The sequence below is a fragment of the Somniosus microcephalus genome, unplaced genomic scaffold, assembly GCF_052327205.1.
Source record: "Somniosus microcephalus isolate GS21.2 unplaced genomic scaffold, FLI_Smic_1.0 unresolved_chr9, whole genome shotgun sequence".
In the NCBI taxonomy this organism is placed as follows: Eukaryota; Metazoa; Chordata; class Chondrichthyes; order Squaliformes; family Somniosidae; genus Somniosus; species Somniosus microcephalus.
This window is the reverse complement of record NW_028225187.1, coordinates 9,249,639-9,265,152: the sequence shown is the minus strand read 5'-3', so window position 1 is coordinate 9,265,152 and position 15,514 is coordinate 9,249,639. Positions and strand designations below refer to the sequence as shown.

At 45.8% G+C, this 15,514-nt stretch overlaps 2 non-coding genes across 2 annotated transcripts; one reads left to right on the top strand and one right to left on the bottom strand.

Moving 5' to 3' along the window:
- Nucleotides 1-6,159: 6,159 nt before the first annotated feature.
- Nucleotides 6,160-6,241, bottom strand: trnaf-aaa (transfer RNA phenylalanine (anticodon AAA)). Its single transcript has one exon. It is a non-coding gene; the product is annotated as a tRNA-Phe (tRNA).
- Nucleotides 6,242-6,369: 128 nt separating this feature from the next.
- On the top strand, nucleotides 6,370-6,443 carry trnan-guu (transfer RNA asparagine (anticodon GUU)). The gene has a single exon. It is a non-coding gene; the product is annotated as a tRNA-Asn (tRNA).
- Nucleotides 6,444-15,514: the final 9,071 nt, after the last annotated feature.

The following is a 15,514-nucleotide window of genomic DNA, read 5'->3' as shown; positions in this document are numbered from 1 at the left end:
TTCTTGTTTTCACCACCAATAAAAACATCAATTGCTGCCCACAATCACATCCCAGTTAATTTTATCGCACTTTACAATTGACTTACACCAATGTCCTGCTTGTAATACACAACAGGGATAAATTATGAATTCAATTTACAATAGGTGTGGTCCAACATACATCTATTTATTAGTGTTGCCCTGTGAACACGTAGCTTCTTCTGATCAAGTGGGTTGCATCAGAAGTGAGTTTGCCGTCCACGAATATAATTTCATTTATTTCCACTTTTTATTTTACAAGACCAAGCCATCTTTCAATCACCAGGTACTTGTTTCAGAAGACGCGGTTTACTGTGCTAGCGTGGCCGAGCGGTCAACGTAGCTGGGTTTACCTCCCAATTTCGCCGGGAGCGAGAGTTTGAATTCCACCGCTGCTGCATGTTGCAACATTCATATATCACTTCGTAAACAGTGCAGACAGGCTGGCTTTGTTCACAATTCTTTCACTTTTTCCTTCAGTTGTTATTGACAGGCAGATACGGTTTGCAGAATTTCCTCTGCTCTATAATTGGCCTGAACCCAGCAGTGGAAACTACAAACACCGTTACCCAACCAACTGAATTCAGACTGTTCGTTCACTTCTCTCACTAACTGCTGCCTCTCACTTATTGAGATATACAGCACTTTTACATTTTTGTTTGTTCCATTTCTTGCAATCTGTCGACCGCGCCCCACATTGCTGTCAATGTCGCACCCACCATCTCTCCGTCGTTTCCCCGTTCGCTCTTCCAAACCTGCCGGTTGAACAGCAGCTCCCATTGGCTTCTGTGCTCCAATCAGATTAATATAACACGAAGATGTTTTTTCAATTTTGTACATTAAAAAAAGAACATGGGGGGATCTGGACTCTGTGTTCAGGATGTTAGTCGGATGTGTTTTTCATGCCATTAGTCTGAGGAATTTGTGATTAGGAGGCCAAATATTCCCTACGATTCTCTCCTCTTATAATTATGATAAATTTCAGGCTCAATGCGTATGGTTGCTTTACTTACAGCAACTTACTTCTTGAAATAAACACAAGAACCTGCAACACAACTTTCAAATCAGCTTATTCACACCAACATAAGCTGCAAATGCTGCAAACTTGCAGCAGCCTTGGGCTGTCCCTTTCCCTCAACGCATTCCGGCAGCGCCGCCTCTCCAGCACCAGATGGTGCTCTTGGCCTTTACACAACAGGGAATGCCTTCACACAAGACGGAACACCGTTACACAACACGGAGAACCTTTACACAACAGGAAACACATTACTCAATATCGGACATCTTTACAAAGCAGACAAAATCTCTAAACAACAGGGAAAACCTTTACACTGCAGAAAGCTCCTTCATGCAAGTCTCTCTCCCTCTCTTCATCTCAGTCTCCGTTGTCCTGTCTGTCGACAAACCCTCTCTGTTTCTGTCGCTTGCTCGGTTTTCCCTCCGTCTCTATCTCTCCCTCGCTTTATTAAGCCTGTCTCTCTCTCTCTGGTTTCTTCAGTGTCTTTCTCTGTCCCTCCCTTTGTGTGGCCAGAAAGACCCTTGCTAGTTTTCTCTGCGGCATTCTGTGTCTGTCCCATTGTGGGTGGAGTAATACTGAATGTCCTTGTGACATTGTTCAGCCATGTGAGCTTCCCAGCACGGGTGTTGCGGGGTCCGTGTCTCTGGGCTGCTTGAGGGCCATGCTGTAGCTTTCAACACAGCCTGGATGCTGAAATTGGTCTCGCTAACACACAGCACTCTGCGCCATCGGAAACGAAAACCAGCCGGGATTCGGCACCAACCGACAGCAGAGCGGCGCAGCGGAAGCGTGCTGAGCCCATAACCCAGAGGTCGATGGATCGAAAACATCCTCTGCTATTAGCGGTCTTACTTACACCAACAATAAAAACCTCTATTGCTGCACACAATCAAATCGCACTTATTCTTATCACACTTTTCTTACACCAACTTCCTGCTTGCAATACACAACACGGATAAATTATGAATTAAATTTATATTGGGTGTGTTCCAACAAAGATCTATTAATTAGTGTTGTCCTGTGAACAGGTAGCTTCTTCTGATCTGGTGGGTTGCATCAGAAGAGAGTTGCCGACCACGAATTTAATTTCCTTTTGTTTCCCCTTTTATTTAAAAGACCAAGCCTCATTTCATTCACCAGTTACTATTTTCACATTCCTCAACCGATTGCTGTGGTAGCGTGGCCGAGCGGTTTAAGACGCTGGATTTAGATTCCCGTCTCTTCAGCAGGCGCGGTTCAGAATCTCACCGCTGCCAGTTATGGTTGAATTTATAAATTTCGTTTCACAGAAAGCGTTATACTATGCAGGATAGACAGTTTTGCCAATATCTATATCACTTCTTAAACTTTCGATGCTATCATTTCTGTTCACGCACACGTCTCCACGTGCGCTGTATCTCACTTACTCAGATTCCACCACTTCTTACAATTTTGTTGCTCCTTGCTGCCACCATCTCACCGCCGCTTCCCTGTTCGCCCTTCTAAACTTCCCGGTTGAACAGCACCTCCCCTCTGCTCCTGCGCTCCATTCCGATTATTATATCACGAATATATTCTCAAGCTGACACAGTGGGAGAAATAGACTGGATTTTAGGCGGTTTTATTTTTCCAGAGAGCAGCAATGCGTTGCACTCCGGTGTTGTGGGAGCTGACTCTCTGATCGCCTTCAAGAAGGATGGGAAAAAACATGGCAGATGGAAGTTAACGCAGAGAAGTGTGACGTAATATATTTTGTTAGGACGAATGAGGAGAGGCAAAATCAACGAAATGGTAGAATTTCAGACGGGTGCATGAACAGAGAGACCCGGCGGTGTATGTGCACAAATCTTTGATGCTGGCAGGACACGGCTGTTAAAAAGCACATGGGAACCTTGGCTTTATCAATAGAGGAATAGAGAAGAAAACGAAAGAAGTTATGCTAAATCTTCCTAAAACACTGGTTACCCTCAGCGGGACTATTGTGTTCAATTATGGCATACACTTTGGGAAGGATGGCTAGGCCTTGGAGAGGGTGCAGAGCAGATTTCTAGAATGGTACCAAGTTATGTGGAGAGATTGGAGAACCTGGGATTGTTCTCCTTAAAGCAGAAACGGTAGAGATTTTCAAAAACTTGAAGTGGTGTGATAGGTCAAGTAGGAAAACTATTTCCTCTGACAATTGGAAAGGTAACCAGAGATAATAGATGTAATATATACTGGCGCGCAGGCGCTTGTTAAGTGCAGGAACACATTACCTAAAATGGTAGTGGAGTCAGATTCAAAGCAACCTCAAAAGGCAATTGGACATGTTTTTGAACTGCAATAATCTGCAGGCTTGTGGGAAAAACGCTGGGGTGTGGGATGAAATTTGACAGTTCTTTCGAAGAGCCGGCACAGGCATGACAGTCTATGACTTTAACTCCTCCATAATGTTAAAGGACTACATGCGCTCTACTCTCAGTCTACTATTTTTCCTATAGGGACGAGGCCAAATATTTCCAGAAGACGTCCTTCTCATTTCCCCTTCCACTGTTCCTGACGATGCCAGAATTCTTCTCTTCACCCACAGTTGCTTCAGGCGCTCCTTCTTCAGCACATATTGAGAAAACACAGGGAGATCAGAAAGAAGAGGCTGCCAGGTCTTCTGTACTGCATTACAATATGGTACCAGTAGGGGAAATAGCTCAGTGGTAGAGTGTATGCTTCGCATGTATGAAATTCTGGGTTCACTTTCCAGCATCTCCAAATGTTGTTTTGTGCAAAATGTTGTTTTAGGCGTTCCAGAATCTGAGGCCTCGGTTAAACATTTTTTCCAGTCCTTTAAAATCTGTCGAACGCGCCACTCATGCTGCCACTCTCGCAACCAGCATCTCACAGCCACTTCCCCGTTTGCCCTGACAGACTTCCCTGTTGAAAAGCGCATCTCATCTGCTCCTGTGCTCCAATCCGTTTAATATAACAAGAATAACAAGAACCAGGGCAGCACGGTGGCATAGTGATTAGCACCTGTTACCTCACAGCGTTAGGTAATCCAGGTTCGAATCCGCCCTCACGTGACTGTCTGTGTAGAGATTGGACATTCTACCCGTGTTAGTGTGGGTTTTCTCCGGGTGCTCCAGTTTTCTCCCACAGTCCAAAAGATGTGCGGGTTAGGTTGATTGGCTATGATAAATTGATCCTTAATGTTAGGGGAATTAAATACGTGGGGTTACAGGGATAGGGTGGGATATGTGTCGGTGCGGGCTCAATGGGCCGAAATGGCCTTTATCTGCACTGTGGGGTTTCTGTGATTCTCTGAATATATTATCAACCTGTCCAATCTACACAGGGAACGTTACTTTAAGACAACGATAGGAGAAAATACACAGGTGGCGAGCTGGACTGTCTGTTCAGGATGAGGGTTAGCTTTGTTTTTCATCCATTAGTCTGAGGAACTTGTGATTCTGAGAGCAAATATTTCCTATTATCTATTGTATAAAAATGGAGTTCTTGTTTCCGTGAAATGGACAGTGGTGAGCATACTGCTGCTGCCTTCTTGCTTCCAATGGGAACAATCGCTTCAGCGATCAGTCTCATGCCTGGCACCCTGGATAATCTACTTCCCTTTTACCAATATTCCAAGTGCGGCTTTCTTGCCATTAAAATCCACCTGGAAAATCGGCGACAGTAGATCATCCATTCTGAACATCATTTTCTACACTTTCCTCAGTTTATCAATTTCATTGATAAGAACGGAAGGATTTGAAGCAATAACAATTGCCAGAGAACGTCAGCTTACTTGCATCGCCCCGCACCCCGATCATGAGACAACAACCAACAAATCACATACAGCGGTTCGAGAACGCCCCCATTACATCTGTCCAATCAGGGCCTGAGGATTGAGATGCTCCGTCACAATCAGCTCCAGTAGGTTGGAGGACTCGGCTGTGAGCGGATGACTTGTTCCTGTTGCTGGCGCCGCGGCCGAGAAGCGAGCAGCCCCTGCAATCTCTTGTTTTCAGCCAAATGCTAGAGGTATGAATTTCTAACGACAAAATCTTTGACGCTAACTGATTTGGTTGCTGTATTTGAATGCGGTTTAGTGCCTCGCACGGGCCTTGTGATTTTCTTTTTGCGCACGGTTTGCAGTGTGTGATCGCTTAACAATTTGCGACTGAAATTAAATGCAATATCTGATTCAAATTGTTGCTTCATATGGCGTTCGGTCAAATTGAGGAAATTCGACACTACGAACGGGATTCAAATCGCCTTTTCTCTTGTGTGCTGCTTTTGTCCCTTTGTATGGCCGCGTGCCTCAGGGAATGTGGTTGGAGAATAAATCTTTGGCTGCATTGTTTTTCCTGCTGGTTGTCCATCCAGCTAAACATTGTTTTCTGTGGTGAAATGAATTCAGCAGACGCTACGATGGAAGAACATATAAATTCTTTCATGGCTTGACTGGGCGGATTCTGAGAGGTTGTTTACCCTGGCTGTGGAGCCCGAACTAGGGGTCAAAGTGTCAGAATAAGGGGCCGGCCATTTAAGATTGAGATGAGGAGAAATTGCTTCATTGCAAGGGTTGTGTATCTTTGGAGTTTTCTAACGCAGAGGGCTGTGGTGGTTCAGTCGTTGAGTACATTCCTAACTGAGATGGAAATGTACATTACGGAAATCAAGGTATATGGGGCGAGGTCGGTAATTTTCAGTTGAGGCAGAGGATCAGCCATGATCTTATTGAATGGCGGAGCATGATCGAGGGCCGCATGGCCAAATCCTGCTCCTATTTCTTATGATCTAATGTACCGATTTAGGCCGGCGGTGTTGAGAACTGTGGCTCGTCTGGCTTAGTTCATTAAATAAGCATCGCAGTAGGAAGCAGCATGAACTGGAAGATGGCTGCGCGGAAGACGTGCATTTTTTTCAATGGGTTGCAAAATAAAATATTTTCGACGGTTAAAATTGCTTTGACTGTTTCAAGAGCGTTAAAAAACGTAGTATTCTCCTTTGGCTGAGGCCTCTCGTAATGTCATAATGGGGTGAAGTGCTTGTTATACTTCCTGCTTGAAACTTTGTTTGATTGTAGCTTTGAATCTCGGCAGAGGAACCCAAAGGCAGTAGTTACAAATTAAGTAATAACCGATCATTTGGGACGACGTCCTCAGTGTCGTAGTCGGCAGGATTCGAACCTGCGCGGGTAAACCCCAATGGATTTTTAGCCAATCGCCTTAACCACTCGGCCACGACTACCCTGACGGTGGTTTGGACCCACGCAGCTTCTCATTTGCTTCGAAATCGGTGCCTCTGCTGTGAACACTCTGGCACATAATCACATGGGTTCATGTGGAATAATTCCAATTGCAAACATTTTCGTGTCTGTCTCTGTGGCGCAATGGGCCAGCGCGTTCGGCTGTTAACGGAAAGGTTGGTGGTTCGAGCCCACCCAGAGACGTAAGCAACTTTTCATTTTTGCAAACTCATCTATTGCTTAAAAATGGAGTCTTTGATTCCGTGAAATGAACAGTGGTGAGCATACTGCTGCTGCCTTCCTGTTTCCAATGGGAACAATCGCTTCATCGAATCACATGGGTTCATGTGGAACAATTCCAATTGCAAACATGTTCGTGTCTGTCTCTGTGGCGCAATGGGCCAGCGCGTTCGGCTGTTGAACTGAATGGTTGGTGGTTCGAGCCCACCCAGAGACGTGAGTAACTTTTAATTTTTGCAAACTCATCTATTGTTTAAAAATGGAGTATTTGATTCCGTGAAATGAACAGTGCTGAGCATACTGCTGCTGCCTTCCTGCTTCCAATGGGAACAATCGCTTCATCGATCAGTCTTCTGCCAGGCAGCATGGATATTCTACATCCCTTATACCAATACTCCAAGTGCAGCGTTCTTGCATTAAAATCCAGCAGGAAAATCGGCCTCAGTGAATAATCCATTCTGAAAACCCTTTTCTACACTTTCCTCAGGTTTACACATACATGGATTAGAATGGAAAGCTTGCAACTATTACAATTGCCAGAGAACTGCAGCTTCCTTGCATCGCTCTGCACCCTGATCACATGACAACAACCAACCAATCACAGAGAGCGGCGCGAGAACACCCCCATTGAATGTGTCCAATCAGGGCCTGAGGATTGAACTGCTCTGTCACATGCAGTTCCAGTAAGTTGGAGGACTCAGCTGTGAGCGGATGACTTGTTGCTGTCGCTAGCGCCGCGGCCGAGAAGCGAGCAGCCCCTGCAATCTCTTGTTTTCAGCCAAATGCCAGAGGTATGAATTTCTAATGACAAAATCTTTGACGCTAACTGATTTGGTTGCTGTATTTGAATGCGGTTTTGTGCCTCGCACGGTCCTTGTGATTTTCTTTTTGCGTACGGTTTGCAGTGTGTGATCGCTTAACATTTTGCGACTGAAATTAAATGCAATATCTGATTCAAATTGTTGCTTCATATGGCGTTCGGTCAAATTGAGGAAATTCGACACTAAGAACGGGATTCAAATCGCCTTTTCTCTCGTCATAGAGTCATAGATTTTTACAGCAAAGAAAGAGGCCCTTCGGCCCATCGTGTCTGCGCCTTCCATCAATCCCTGTCCAGTCTAATCCCATTTTCCAGCATTTGGTCCATAGCCTTGTATGCAATGGCATTTCAAGTGCTCATCCAAATGCTTCTTGAATGTTGTGAGGGTTCCTGCCTCCACCGCCCTTTCAGGCAGAGAGTTCCAGATTCCAACCACCCTCTGGGTGAAAAAGTTCCTCCTCAAATCCCCTCTAAATCTCCTGCCCCTTACCTTGAATCTATGCCCCCTTGTTATTGACCCCCCTACTAAGGGGAAAAGTTCCTCTTTATCTACCCTATCTATGCCCCTCATCATTTTGTACACCTCAATCAGGTCCCCCCTCAGCCTTCTTTGCTCCAATGAAAACAACCCCAGCCTGTTTAGTCTTTCTTCATAGCTGAGGCGCTCCATCCCAGGTAACATCCTGGTGAATCTTCTCTGCACCCTCTCTAAAGCAATCATATCCTTCCTATAGCGAGGTGACCAGAACTGCACACAGTACTCCAGCTGTGGCCTGACCAGCGTTTTGTACAGCTTCATCATAACCTCCCTGCTCTTATATTCTATGCCTCGGCTAATGAAGGCAAGTATCCCATATGCCTTTTTAACCACCTTATCTACCTGTTCCGCTGCCTTCAGGGATCTATGTACATGCACACCAAGGCCCCTCTGACCCTCTGTACTTCCTAGGGTCCTACCACTCATTGTGTACTCCCTTGCCTTATTTGTCCGTCCAAAATGCATCACCTCGCACTTTTCAGGGTTAAATTCCATTTGCCACTTTTCCGCCCATCTGACCAACTCGTTTATATCTTCCTGTAGCCTGAGGCTTTCCTCCTCACAATTTACCACCCCACCAATTTTCGTGTCATCTGCGAACTTACTGATCATACCTTTTACATTCTCATCCAAATCATTTATGTAGATCACAAACATCAAGGGACCCAGCACCGATCCCTGAGGTACCCCACTAGACACAGGCTTCCAGTCACAAAAGCTACCTTCGACCATCACCCTCTGCCTCCTGCCACTCAGCCAGTATTGGATCCAACGCGCCAAGGCACCCTGGATCCCATGGGCTCTTACCTTCTTGACCAGTCTCCCATGCGGGACTTTGTCAAAAGCTTTACTGAAGTCCATGTAAATCACATCCACAGCATTTCCCTCATCCACACACCTAGTCAACGCCTCGAAAAATTCAATCAGATTGGTCAGACATGATGTACTCTTGACAAAGCCATGCTGACTATCCCCGATTAATCCTTGCCTCTCCAAGTGGAGACTAATTTTGTCCCTCAGAAATTTTTCCAATAATTTCCCTACCACAGATGTTAGGCTCACTGGCCTGTAATTCCCTGGTTTATCCCTGCTACCCTTCTTGAATAATGGTACTACGTTAGCTGTTCTCCAGTCCTCTGGTACATCCCCTGTGGCCAGAGAGGTTCTGAAAATTTGTGTCAGAGCCCCTGCAATCTCCTCCCTTGCCTCACACAACAGCCTGGGATACATCTCGTCTGGGCCTGGGGATTTATCCACTTTTTGGCCTGCTAAAACCGTTAGTACCTCCTCCCTCTCGATGCTAATATGTTCAAGTATGTCACAGTCCCCTTGCCCGATTTCTCTGTCTACATCATCTTTCTCCACAGTGAACACAGATGCAAAAAATTCATTTAAAACCCCGCCTACATCATCTGGCTCTACACAAAGATTGCCACTTTAGTCCCTAATGGGCCCTACCCTTTCCCTGGTTATTCTCTTGTCCTTAATATACTTACAAAACATCTTAGGATTTTCCTTTATTTTGCTCGCCAGTGTTATTTCATGGCCCCTCCTCGCCCTCCTAATTTCTTTTTTAAGTATGCCCCTGCACTTTTTATACTCCTCTAGGGCTTCCTCCGTCTTTAGTCTTTTGTAACTGCCAAAAGCCCCCCTTTTTTTCGTAATGCATTTTTGTATATGCCTTGTCATCCAAGGTGCCCTTTGCTTGTTGGTCCCACCCTTGACCTTTACAGGAACATGTTGGCGTGTACTTCTTCTATTTCCCCTCTGAAAGCCTCCCACTGCTTTGATGTGGATTTTCCTATAAGTAGCTGCTCCCAGTCCACTTTGGCCAGATCCTGCCTTATCATATTAAAATCGGCCATCCCCCAATTTAGAACCCTTATTTCCGGGCCGTCAGTGTCTTTTTCCATGACCACCTTAAATCTCACCTAATTATGGTCACTGTCGCCAAAATGCTATCCTCCTGACACTTCCACCACTTGCGCGGCTACATTACCTAGAATTAGGTCCAGTACCGCCCCCTCTCTTGTTGGACTTTCTGCAAGTTGGCTCAAAAAGCTCACCTGGATGCACTTTAAGAATTCTGCACCCTCTAAGCCTTTCACACTCTGACTCTCCCAATTAATATTGGGCAAGTTGAAATCCCCCAATATTATTACCCTATCATTTTCGCACTTCTCTGAGATTTGCCTACATATCTGTTCCTCTATCTCCCCCTGACTGTTTGGGGGCCGATAGTACACTCCAAGCAAGGTGCTTGCCCCCTTTTTGTTTTTAAGTTCTACCTATATGGCCTCATTAGAGGAACCCGCTAATATATCATCCCTCCTTACAGCCGTAATCGACTCCTTAATTAATATTGCAACACCCCCTCCCCTTCTACACCCCCCTCTGTCTCTCCTGAAGATTCTATACCCCGGAATATTGAGCTGCCACTCCTGACCCTCCCTCAAAAATGTCTCCGTGATAGCAACAATATCGTACTCCCATGTGTTCAACAACAACTTCAGTTCATCCACCTTATTTGCAAGACTCCTTGCATTAAAATAAATGCCTTCCAGCCTTGCCATATTCCCTTTTGCCCTCACATATTTTCTCTGCCTTCCCAGCTGACTTGTTTTTTCCTCTGTATTTGGCTGCAAATCACCCCCTGCTATAGCTCCACTCTGTATCCCATCCCCCTGCCAAGTAAGTTTAAACCCCCCGCAGCAGTGCTAGCAAACCTCCCCGCAAGGATATTGGTCCCCCTCTGGTTCAGGTGTAGACCATCCGATGTGTACAAGACCCACCTTCCCCAGAAGCAGGCCCAGTGATCCAGGAAACTAAAGCCCTCCCCGCTGCACCATCCCTTTAGCCACGCATTCAGCTGTTCTATCTTCCTATTCCTATACTCACTAGCACGTGGCACCGGGAGTAATTCAGAGGTTACAACCTTTGAGGTCCTGCTCTTTAATCTTCCACCTAGCTCCCTAAATTCTTGCTGCAGGACCTCATCCCTCTTTTTACCTATGTCGTTGGTACCAATGTGGACCACGACCACTGCCTGTTCACCCTCCCCCTCCAGAATGCCCTGCAGCTGCTCAATGACATTCTTGACCCTGGCTCCAGGGAGGCAACAAACCATCCTGGATTCACGTCTACGGCCACAGAAACGCCTATCTGTTCCCCTTACTATAGAATCCCCTACCACTATTGCTCTCCCACTCTTTTTCCTCCCTTCCTGGGCAGCAGGAGCACCCCCAGTGCCAGGAAGTTGGCTGCTGCTGCCTTCCCCTCGTGAGTCATCCCCCTCAACAGTATCCAAATCGTATACCTGTTTGAGAGGGGAATGGTCACAGGGGTATCCAGCACTACCTGCCTGCTTCTATTGTTCCGCCTGGTGGTCACCCATTTCCTTTCTTCCTGTGCAACCCTTCCCTGTGGTGTGACCAACTCAGTAAACGTGCTATCCACGACCTTCTCAGCGTGTGCTGCTTTTGTCCCTTTGTATGGCCACGTGCGTCAGGGAATGTGGTTGGAGAATAAATCTTTGGCTGCATTGTTTTTCCTGCTGGTTGTCCATCCAGCTAAACATATTTTTCTCTGGTGAAATGAATTCAGCAGACTGTACGAAGGAAGAACATATAAATTCTTTCATGGCTTGACTGGGCGGATTCTGAGAGGTTGTTTACCCTGGCTGTGGAGCCCGAACTAGGGGCCAAAGTTTCAGAATAGGGGCCGGCCATTTAAGATTAAGATGAGGAGAAATTGCTTCATTGTAAGGGTTGTGTATCTTTGGAGTTTTCTAACGCAGAGGGCTGTGGCGGTTCGTTCGTTGAGTACATTCCGAACGGAGATGGATATGTACATTACGGAAATCAAGGTATATGGGGCTTGGTCGGTAATTTTCAGTTCAGGTAGAGGATCAGCCATGATCTTATTGAATTGCGGAGCAGGATCGAGGGCCGCATGGCCAAATCCTGCTCCTATTTCTTATGATCTAATGTACCGATTTAGGCCGGCGGTGTTGAGAACTGTGGCTCGTCTGGCTTAGTTCATTAAATAAGCATCACAGTAGGAAGCAGCATCAACTGGAAGATGGCTGCGCGGAAGACGTGCATTATCTTCAATGGGTTGCAAAATAAAATATTTTCGATGGTTAAAATTGCTTTGACGATTTCAGAGCGTTAAATAACGTAGTATTCTCCTTTGGCTTAGGCTGCTCGTAATGTTGTAAAGTGCTTGTTATACTTTCCGCTTGAGATTTTGATTGTAGCTTTGAATCTCGGCAGACGAACCGAAAGGCAGCAGTTCAAATTAAGTAAAGACAGATCATTTGGGACGACGTCCTCTGTGCCGTAGTCGGCAGGATTCTATCCTGCGCGGGGAAACACCACTGGATTTCTAGTTCATCGCCTTAACCACTCGGCCACGACTACCCTGACGGTGGTTTGGACCCACGCAGCTTCACATTTGCTTCGAAATCGGTGCCTCTGCAGTGAACGCTCTGGCACATAATCACATGGGTTCATGTGGAATAATTCCAATTGCAAACGTTTTTTTTTCTGTCTCTGTGGCGCAATGGGCCAGCGCGTTCGGCTGTTAACTGAAAGGTTGGTGGTTCTAGCCCACCCAGAAACATGAGTAAATTTTAATTTTTGCAAACTCATCTATTGTTTAAAAATGCAGTCTTTGATTCCGTGAAATGAACAGTGGTGAGCATACTGCTGCTGCCTTCCTGCTTCCAATGGGAACAATCGCTTCATCGATCAGTCTTCTGCCAGGCAGCATGGATATTCTACTTCCCTTATACCCATATTCCAAGTGCAGCGCTCTTGCATTAAAATCCAGCAGGAAAATCGGCCACAGTGGATTATCCATTCTGAAAGCCCTTTTCTACACTTTCCTCAGGTTTAAACATACATGAATTGGAATGGAAAGCTTGAAACTATTACAATTGCCAGAGATCTTCAGCTTCCATGCATCGCTCCGCACCCTGATCACGTGACAACAACCAACCAATCACATAGAGCGGCGCGAGAACGCCCCCATTGAATGTGACGAATCAGGGCCTGAGGATTGAACTGCTCTGTCACATGCAGTTCCAGTACGTTGGAGGACTCAGCTGTGAGCGGATGACTTGTTGCTGTCGCTGGCGCCGCGGCCGAGAAGCGAGCAGCCCCTGCAATCTCTTGTTTTCAGCCAAATGCTAGAGGTATGAATTTCTAACGACAAAATCTTTGACGCTAACTGGTTTGGTTGCTGTATTTGAATGCGGTTTAGTGCCTCGCACGGGCGTTGTGATTTTCTTTTTGCGTACGGTTTGCAGTGTGTGATCGCTTAACATTTTGAAACTGAAATTAAATGCAATATCTGATTCAAATTGTTGCTTCATATGGCGTTCGGTCAAATTGAGGAAATTCGACACTACGAACGGGATTCAAATCGCCTTTTCTCTCGTGTGCTGCTTTTGTCACTTTGTACGGCCGCGTGCCTCAAGGAATGTGGTTGGAGAATAAATCTTCGGCTGCTTTGTTTTTCCTGCTGGTTGTCAATCCAGCTAAACATAGTTTTTTGTGGTGAAATGAATTCAGCAGACTCTACGAAGGAAGAGCATATAAATTCTTTCATGGCTTGACTGGGCGGATTCTGAGAGGTTGTATACCCTGGCTGTGGAGCCCGTACAAGGGGTCAACGTTTCAGAATAAGGGGCCGGCCATTTAAGATTGAGATGAGGAGAAATTGCTTCATTGTAAGGGTTGTGTATCTTTGGAGTTTTCTAACGCAGAGGGCTCTGGCGGTTCAGTCGTTGAGTATATTCCTAACTGAGATGGATATGTACATTACGGAAATCAAGGTATATGGGGCTAGGTCGGTAATTTTCAGTTGAGGTAGAGGATCAGCCACGATCTTATTGAATGGCGGAGAATGATCGAGGGCCGCATGGCCAAATCCTGCTCCTATTTCTTATGATCTAATGTAACGAGTTAGGCCGGCGGTGTTGAGAACTGTGGCTCGTCTGGCTTAGTTCATTAAATAAGCATCGTAGTAGGAAGCAGCATCAACTGGAAGATGGCTGCGCGGAAGACGTGCATTTTCTTCAATGGGTTGCAAAATAAAATATTTTCGACGGTTAAAATTGCTTTGATGGTTTCAAGAGCGTTAAATAACGTAGTATTCTCCTTTGGCTTAGGCCTCTCGTAATGTCGTAATGGGGTGAAGTGCTTATTACACTTTCTGCTTGAAACTTTGTTTCTCGGCAGAGGATCCGAAAGGCAGCATTTCAAATTAAGTAAAAACCGATATTTCGGACGATGTCCTTCAGTGCCGTAGTCAGGAGAATTCGAACCTGCGCGGGGAAAACCCCAATGGATTTCTAGTACCATCGTCATAACCATTCAGTCACGACGACCCTGACAGCGGCTTGGACCCACGCAGCTTCTCATTTGCTTCGAAATCGGAGCCTCGGCTGTGAACTCTCTGGCACATAATCACATGGGTTCATGTGGAATAATTCCATTTGCAAGCAGTTTCTTGTCTGTTTCTGTGGCACAATGGGACAGCGTGTTCGACTGTTAACTGTAAAGGTTGGTGGTTCGAGCCCACCCAGAGGCGTGGGTAACTTTCGATTTTTGCAAAATCATCTATTCTTTAAAAATGGAGTCTTTGATTCCGTGAAATGAACAGTGGTGAGCATACTGTTGCTGCCTTCCTGCTTCCAATGGGAACAATCGCTTCGTCGATCAGACTTCTGCCAGGCAGCATGGATATTCTACATCCCTTATACCAATACTCCAAGTGCAGTGTTCTTGCATTAAAACCCAGCAGGAAAATCGGCCACAGTGGATAATCCATTCTGAAAACCCTTTTCTACACTTTCCTCAGGTTTACACATACATGGATTAGAATGGAAAGCTTGAACCTATTACAATTGCCAGAAAACTTCAGCTTCCTTGCATCGCTCTGCACCCTGATCACGTGACAACAACCAACCAATCACATAGAGCGGCGCGAGAACGCCCCCCATTGAATGTGTCCAATCAGGGCCTGAGTATTGAACTGCTCCGTCACAAGCAGTTCCAGTACGTTGGAGGACTCATCTTTGAGCGGATGACTTGTTCCTGTTGCTGGGGCCCGGCCGAGAAGCGAGCAGCCCCTGCAATCTCTTGTTTTCAGCCAAATGCTGGAGGTATGAATTTCTAATGACAAAATCTTTGACGCTAGCTGATTTGGTTGCTGTATTTGAATGCGGTTTAGTGCCTCGCACGGGCCTTGTGATTTTATTGTTGCGTACGGTTTGCAGTGTGTGATCGCTTAACATTTTGAGACTGAAATTAAATGCAATATCTCATTCAAATTGTTGCTTCATGTGGCGTTCGGTCAAATTGAGGAAATTCGACACTACGAACGGGATTCAAATCGCCTTTTCTCTCGTGTGCTGCTTTTGTCCCTTTGTACGGCCGTGTATCTCAGGGAATGTGGTTGGAGAATAAATGTTTGTCTGCATTGTTTTTCCTGCTGGTTGTCCATCCAGCTAAACATAGTTTTCTGTGGTGAAATGAATTCAGCAGACTCTACGAAGGAATAACATATAATTTCTTTCAGGGCATGACTGGGCGGATTTTGCGAGGTTGTTTACCCTGGCTGTGGAGCCCGAACTAGTGGTCAAAGTTTCAGAATAAGGGGCCGGCCATT